The sequence below is a fragment of the Henckelia pumila genome, chromosome 4, assembly GCF_033568475.1.
Source record: "Henckelia pumila isolate YLH828 chromosome 4, ASM3356847v2, whole genome shotgun sequence".
Taxonomy (NCBI): Eukaryota; Viridiplantae; Streptophyta; class Magnoliopsida; order Lamiales; family Gesneriaceae; genus Henckelia; species Henckelia pumila.
In genome coordinates, this window is record NC_133123.1 from 146322526 (window position 1) to 146330309 (window position 7784).

Here is a 7784-nt window from a genome sequence, read left to right on the forward strand (position 1 = left end):
GGAAGAGAAACCCTCGATAAGTCGATGATAATACCCTGCTAAACCCATGAAGCTTTGGATTTCTGGCACTGATGTCGGTCTCGACCAATTCATAACTGCCTCGATCTTACTGGGGTCAACAGAAATTCCATCTCCTGATACAATGTGGCCTAGAAAAACAACTCGGTCCAACCAGAACTCGCACTTCGATAGCTTAGCATATAACTGTTTGGCTCGCAAAGTCTGCAATACAATCCTCAGATGCTCGGCATGGTCAGAACGGTTTTTCGAATAGATTAGAATGTCGTCAATGAAGATAATGACGAACTCATCCAAAAACCGCTGAAAGATACTATTCATCAGGTCCATAAAAACTGCTGGAGCATTGGTCAAACCAAAAGGCATGACTATGAACTCAAAATGCCCATATCTGGTTCTGAAAGCTGTCTTAGGTACATCCTCGTCGCGAACTCTCAGCTGATGATACCCTGATCTCTGATCTATCTTCGAATACACTGAAGAACCCTACAGTTGATCAAAAAGGTCGTCAATCCTAGGTAGAGGATACTTGTTCTTGACCGTCGCTTGATTCAAATGGCGGTAGTCGATGCAAAGTCGCGTAGAACCGTCTTTCTTCCTCACAAAAAGCACTTGAGCACCCCAAGGCGACACACTAGGTCGGATGTATCCCTTGGAAATCAGATCTTCTAGCTGTTCCTTCAACTCTTTCAGTTCTAACATAGCCATTCGGTAAGGCGCTTTCAAAATAGGCTGAGTCTCTGGTGCAAGATCAATGCTAAATTCAATATCTCGGACAGGCAGAAAACCAGGAATCTCCTCGGGGAAAACATCAGGAAACTCGCTAACCACTGGTATCTCAGTCAACTCAGGGCTAGACCTCAGAACATCCATTTCATAAATCAGAAATCCCTCTGATCCTCTCTGAAGCAAACGAGACATGGATAGCACATAAATCAAAGGTATCCTGGATTGAGAACCCTTATCGAAAAACTTCCACTCATCTGCCATCTCATGTCTGAAAAAGACCACTTTTTGAAAGCAATCTACTGTCGCCCTATACTTGGTCAGAGCATCAATCCCGACAATACAGTCAAAATCAGATAATCCAAGTACAATGCAGTCAATCTTAATCGAATTCCCTTCGGATTTTAGCACACAATTACGGACCAATCTCACCGAAACATTTTCCTCACCCAAGGGTGAAGTAATAGAGACAACATCAGATAAAGGTTCAGAAATTAAATCATGCATCACGACAAATCTTTCAGAAATGAAACAGTGAGAAGCACCCGTATCAATAAAAAAAAAACGCAGGATAACCAAAGATCGAACAGTTACCTGCTATGACATCATTCGGGGCTGCATTGGCCTGATCCTTTGTCAGGGCAAACACCCTCGCCTGCTGTCGAGGAGGTTGGTTCTGATTCTGATTACCCCCTTGACGAGACTACTGCTGGGGCTGGAAGGAATGGACTGCAGTAGCTGATCTCTTGGGCTGAGCTGGCGGTCGAGAAGAACTGCCGCTCTGAGCTCTATCGGTTCCTCGCTGAGGACAGACTCTAGCAAAGTGACCCGGCTACTGGCAGATATTGCAACTACCAAACACACCTCGACACTGATCACTTGGGTGACGACCTCCACACTTGCTGCACGAAGCTCCAGAAAACCCTGAACTCTGTCCAGAACTGAACTGTTTAGAGCCACTGGAACTCGAAGAACTGTTCCCAGACTTCTTAAATTTCTTCCCCTTTGGTCGATACTGATCTCGCCTATTTCTGCCACTGTTGCCTCCCTCAACCCTCTGAGACTGATTCGACTGCTGAGAAGGTTGGTATTGTTACTGAGACTGCTGAGGCTGAAACTGAACAGGCTGATTCTGAAAAGATCTCTGTTGCTGCTGAGGAGCTACCTGATTACCTCGTTGCATCAAGAATCCGGCTTTGGCTCCTTTGGCCTGATCCATAGCATCTATGAAGTTGTTGGGCCTCCCGGTATTGACCAAGGTAAAAATCTCAGGATTCAAGCCATTGATGAAATGATCGGATTTGGCCTCTTCATGATCGGCGATGCGAGGTGCAAACCTCAAGAGGCTATCAAACTTGCTCACTTACTCCTCGATACTCAAATTCCCTTGCTTCAAATTCGCGAATTCGGAACCCTTTTCCTTTCGATACGAGACCGGAAAGAACCGCTTGTAGAATTCAGTCTTGAACAAACTCCAAGTGATAGCGGTGCCTCGACTCTCATTTGCCCTCTTGGTCGTGGTCCACCAATTCTTGGCAACTCCCTGAAGCTGGTGAATGACTAACCTGATCCTGCGGTCATCGGTATAGTCGAGAGAATCAAAGAGCTGATCAATGTCTTCTAGCCAACTTTCACAGTCAACGGAGTTCTCGGTACCAGTCAAGGTAGGTGGTCGGAAAGATCGGAATCTCTTCAATAGAGTCTCCATCGGGGTTGCGGTTGCATCAAACTGATCCACTCCAGTACTATCCTGATCATTCGGAGGAGTTATAACTGGCGGCGGATTCTCAGTAGAAGGAGGAGTCAAAGGTGATGGATTCCTTCTCAAAGATCGTCGAGGTGCCATCTGATATCAAAGGTTAGGACACAATATCTCAAACTCAAACTCAATCTCAACCTCAAAATCTCGGTGTCCAAAACTCTGCTCTGAGAACTCATGAATCTCAACGATATACAATGACAGATATATATCACATAATTCATGCTTTATAAATTAAATCACAACTCATGTAATTCAATTAATTCAAGAATCAATAAAGCATGCTCGCACGTATTTAAATCAATCATTTAAATAAATCAATCACATGCGAGAATTCAATTCATGCGGACTCGATCTACCCCGCTTACTCTAGTTCAAAATCCAAGAATCTTATCGTTCTGATACCACTTAATGTGAGACCCCGTTTCAAATCTCCTAATCTCGATTAATCAAACAAAATCAATCACGAAGAGCCGCGAAAAAATCGAATCAATTTTTTTTTTTAAAGAGAGGGACGCGCGGGCACGCCTAGCGTCCTGTCCCGGAAGTACAGGACGCGCGGGCGTGCATAGCCTGCTGAAATCACTCCCAAAAAGACTCCAAAAGTGTAAACTAACACCTGGAAAGGCTCCGACATGATCCAACTATCAATTTTCCAACAACAAGATAAACAAAATACAAAAAGAGTGTAGAACATGCAATAATCTAAGTTCTTCCAAAATACAACATGTCGAGTTCTAAGAAGGAGCTCAAACGACTCAACAAAACTAAAACAGGTTCAACAGACTCAATCCTACAACGCAGTGTCTCACTTCTATCGTCTCACCCCGAGCTAACCCAAACGACTTGGTCCAACTCCTGATCCTTCTGTTGCCAAGTACACATACAAACAAAGACAACAACCAGATAACCCGGTTAGAAATATAATTTCTAAGTAAAAGAGACAGGCATACAATATCAGTTAAACATCTCATATCGAAATGTAACAATCAACAATGACTCAAAAGAGCATGAATGTATGCAATACTTCAAACTCGGGACTATCAAATCAGATAATCGATATATCAGTCGGTACTCGGTTGGGATCCCGGGGCCAAGTCGATGCAACAACACACCTACACTTCCTTTCGGGGTGGATGTCACACAACTCAAACCCCTAGACTTCAGAGCAACTATAAGAAGTATTCTGGAAATTGGAAAAATTCGAAATCCAAAGCCACTTCAATATAGATCCCTAAATCGTCTATTTTCAAAACGAATCAAACATTCGGCTCAATATGAATGCAAGTGTAAATAACATAATCAAACAAGTTCGACACAAGCAAATAACATGCAGTATGTGATTTTTGGGGCTCGAGAATAAATCGAACTCGAGTATTCTACCCCATTCGAATCAATGTCGTCTTTTACCTTTCGAGTCCGTCGAGGATTCAAATCTGAAAAATAACAACGAACTCAAATAAATAATCCATCGAATCACAACAATTCAAAACAAAGAAGCTCAATCAATATACCGTCTTCAACTCTCGATTCGGTTCAATTCCCAAGTTCGATCCAACCCGAAACTCCAATCCAAGTCTGAAAACAAAGAATATACGGATTTGGTGTCAATCCAACAACTCAAACAAACCCGAAAATGAACCGAACAAACCAACGATAATCCAAAACTCGATTTCGACGGCATAACGGCTTTAACCGGTCAAACCAAAAATCTCCAATAACAACAAACAATCCCAAACCTTCCATATCAACTTCTCAATCAACAAAACAAACAAAATCCAACCAAAATCTAACACCCCAATTTCGAAATATGCCTCAAAATTCATATAAAATCCAAACTTCGTTCTTTTTCCAAACCGACTTCGAATACACGATCTATGCTAACTCAAGAACAACATACTTCAAGATTATCGAATTCTGACAACCCAACAAAAATCAAATTCGAGGATCGTAGCAAAACTTACGTCAAAATAAAGCCCTCGTTGCGGTGATCGTGAATCTCAACTCGGAAATAAAATCTAACGGACGGATCGTGCAAATTGGACGGAAGAAAATATTGAAGAATCGTCTCCCATGGCTTCGGATTCAGTACGCATGAATGGAGAGGGAATGAGAGGAATGAAGTGATGGGCAAGTGATGGGGTAAGCAACTTGCATGAGATAATATATAAAAATCCAACTTTTGCATTTAAGTCCCTTAATTCTTCAAAGTTTGCAAAATGACCCCTAGGAATATCAAAACGACCCTCAACATTGAAAAGCCTGATTATCTTAATTAAACTCAATTATAATAAAATCGGGGCATTACAGAAATGAAACTCATTCAATTTAAAATCAAATAATTCAAATAACATACAAGTATGTGATTTCTTTTGGGCACTCGAATTAATTCAAATTCGAGTTAATCGTCCCATTCATTCAATTGTCGTCTTCTTATCTTACAAGTTCGTCAAAGATTCAAATCTGAAAATAACAACGAACTAAATCAATATCGAATCGAATCAAAACGAATCAATACATGAAGTTCAATACTATACCGTCTTCAATACTCGAATCGGTTCAAATTCCCAAGTTCGTTCCAAACCCGAATCTTCAACCCAAATCTGAAAATGTTGAACATACGGATTCACTATCAATTCATCAACTCATACCAAACCGGAAATCAAACCGAATTAATAGAACCGATAATCCAAAACTCGATTTCGATGGCATAACGGCTATAAACGGTCAATCCAAAAATCAACAAACATCATCAAACAACTCAAACCATCTCATATCATCCTCCAATCCTTCAAAACACAACAAATCTCAACAATATTCAAAACCCCATTTTCGAATTTATGCTCCAAAAAATCATATAAAATCCAAACTTCGTTTTTTTTTTCGAACTGACTTCGAATACATGGTCTATGCTAGCTCAAGCACATTATACTCAAAAATTATCAAATTCTGATAACCCAACCAAAATAAAAGTTCGAGGATCATAGAAAAACTTACGTCAAAACGATGCCCTCGTTGCAGTGATTGTGAATCTCAACTCGAATCTGAAATCTGACGGTCGGATCGTGCGAATCGGACGAAAGAAAAGCTTGAAGAAGATGGCTTCCATGACTTTCTCTCGGTCTCGGTTGGCGCGTGGGGAGGGAGAGGGAATGATGGAGAGAGGTAGGGGATAGGATAGATATTATGTAAATCAAATAATATAATAATCCCCATTGACTAGTCAACCGGCTAATTGCAATCCGGTCCCTAAAACTCCAAATTAAACCGATTCAACCCCGGCTCAATTAATTTCCACTAATTCCAAAATAAATAATAATAAACTCTACGAATCCGAAATAATTAATTTCAGGGCCTTACAATTCTCCCACTCTAAGATTCGATTTCGTCATCGAAATCAATGCAGTTCAATCTCATAAGAACAAGATAACGTTCAAAGACTGCTATACTAATTCTTCTCTCAAAAAATTAACTCTGAAATCGCGGTTCTAATCAAACTCCGCTTCTTGCACCATTTCTTTAAATTCGTATCAGCTCAACTGCACAAACTCATCTGAATCGGTTTTGCTAAGGAGATGTTACTATGTTCGGTCAACTCTGAATCGGTCGTCTCAAACAAAACTGGCGACTCATCAATTTCCATCTCAACATCAAGGAAAATCCATGAATTTGGCAACAAAATATGTGAAGCACGTGGGAAATACCCGAAAAATACGGAAGAACAAAGTAGTGGAAAACAAGGAGAACTGAAGGAGTAAATTCGTAGGCGAGATTGCCTATCTCCTCTAGAATCTCAAAGGAACCCGTGAGTTCATCGAGACAGTTCTCTCTCTTATCATTACTGCCACAACCTCTAAAAGGAGGAATCTTCTGAATTACTCGGCCTCCCTGATCATAAGTATATAGATCTGCGTTGGAATCCGAATACTTCGTTCATTCTTCTTCTCAAGTCGTCTTCATACTAGACAGGAAATCTCCATTTGTCTATCGAACCTCGAATCAAATCTGATCCCAAGTCAGGGAACTCAGAAAAACATCCCAATTCAATTGGGATTCTCATTTCTTCTCGTACAAATCATTTACAAAAATTGATATCAAGATACTCGTCTGATAGCTGTTGTACAGAAGCTTCGCAAAAGATGAGAAATCCATCCAGCTAGTGCCAAAATCAAGCACTACAGCTCAGCATATCCTCTTAAAGTCTATATCGCTTATTCTTGGCTGTCCGTCGTTCTTAGGATAATAAACTGAACCCAATGATAATCCAATAACAAAATTCTCTTAAAGACTGAGTTCATGGTGAGAGTTAACTCAAAATCTCATTCTGAAAGGACAGACTTTGACAATTCAACAATCTGAAAATCCTCCTGACAACAATCCCAATCATATTGTCGTGTCTGAAATCCATTCTGTATGGAAACAAAATCAGACTACAGCAATATCTCGATTATAATCAGATAGCATCTCCAAATCAGACAGTTCTATACCTCCGTGACCGCATGCCGAACACTCCCAATTCTAATCTGCACGGGTAAACTGCGACAGAGCAAAACAATCTGAAATTATTTATGGCCAACTTCTCAACATCGGGTCGAGTCTGGAATTCATTCCGTACGGAAAACAGTAGAAGATTTCTGCAATCGATCTAATAAAGCTCAGATGGCTTCTAATTTCCAGACTGATCGATAGCTTCAGAACGGTATACGTCGAAAAGTAATCTTCTTTTCATTCTGACAATTAACTGTACCACAGACAGTCGGTTCCTTCTCTCTATCAGCTATCAAATGTGAACATACTATCAATTTTGAATTCATACTTCGAACCTCATTCTTCATCTGTTCCTATAAAGGTCGATTCCTCAATCCTCTAAATATCTTTCGGTCGTCTGAAAGAATAATGAATAACTGCAAAGTGCCAATCTCAAGATACTCTGTCTCAATCAAAATCTCTGGCACAACAAAACAATTACTCACAATTGAGGTAACGTCACTGTCCTGAAACTCAGACTGTGCCCAGTTCTGACCCTTCTTCAATAAATTCTCCAATTCGAATCTGTTTTCTGCGCTATCTTCATCTTCTAAATCAATTCTTTCTCAGTTCGGATAAAAGAATGCAAATAGACTTCCTATCTGTTCCAGAATATAAATCAGAAGTGCAACACTCATCGGTCGGCAAAGTCAAGGATAGTAGATAAAATAATAACAGATCCATCGGCTCAAAGAGAATAACGGTAGTAGATAAAATAATAATAGATCATTCTATTCAAACCTCTGTGGCTGCA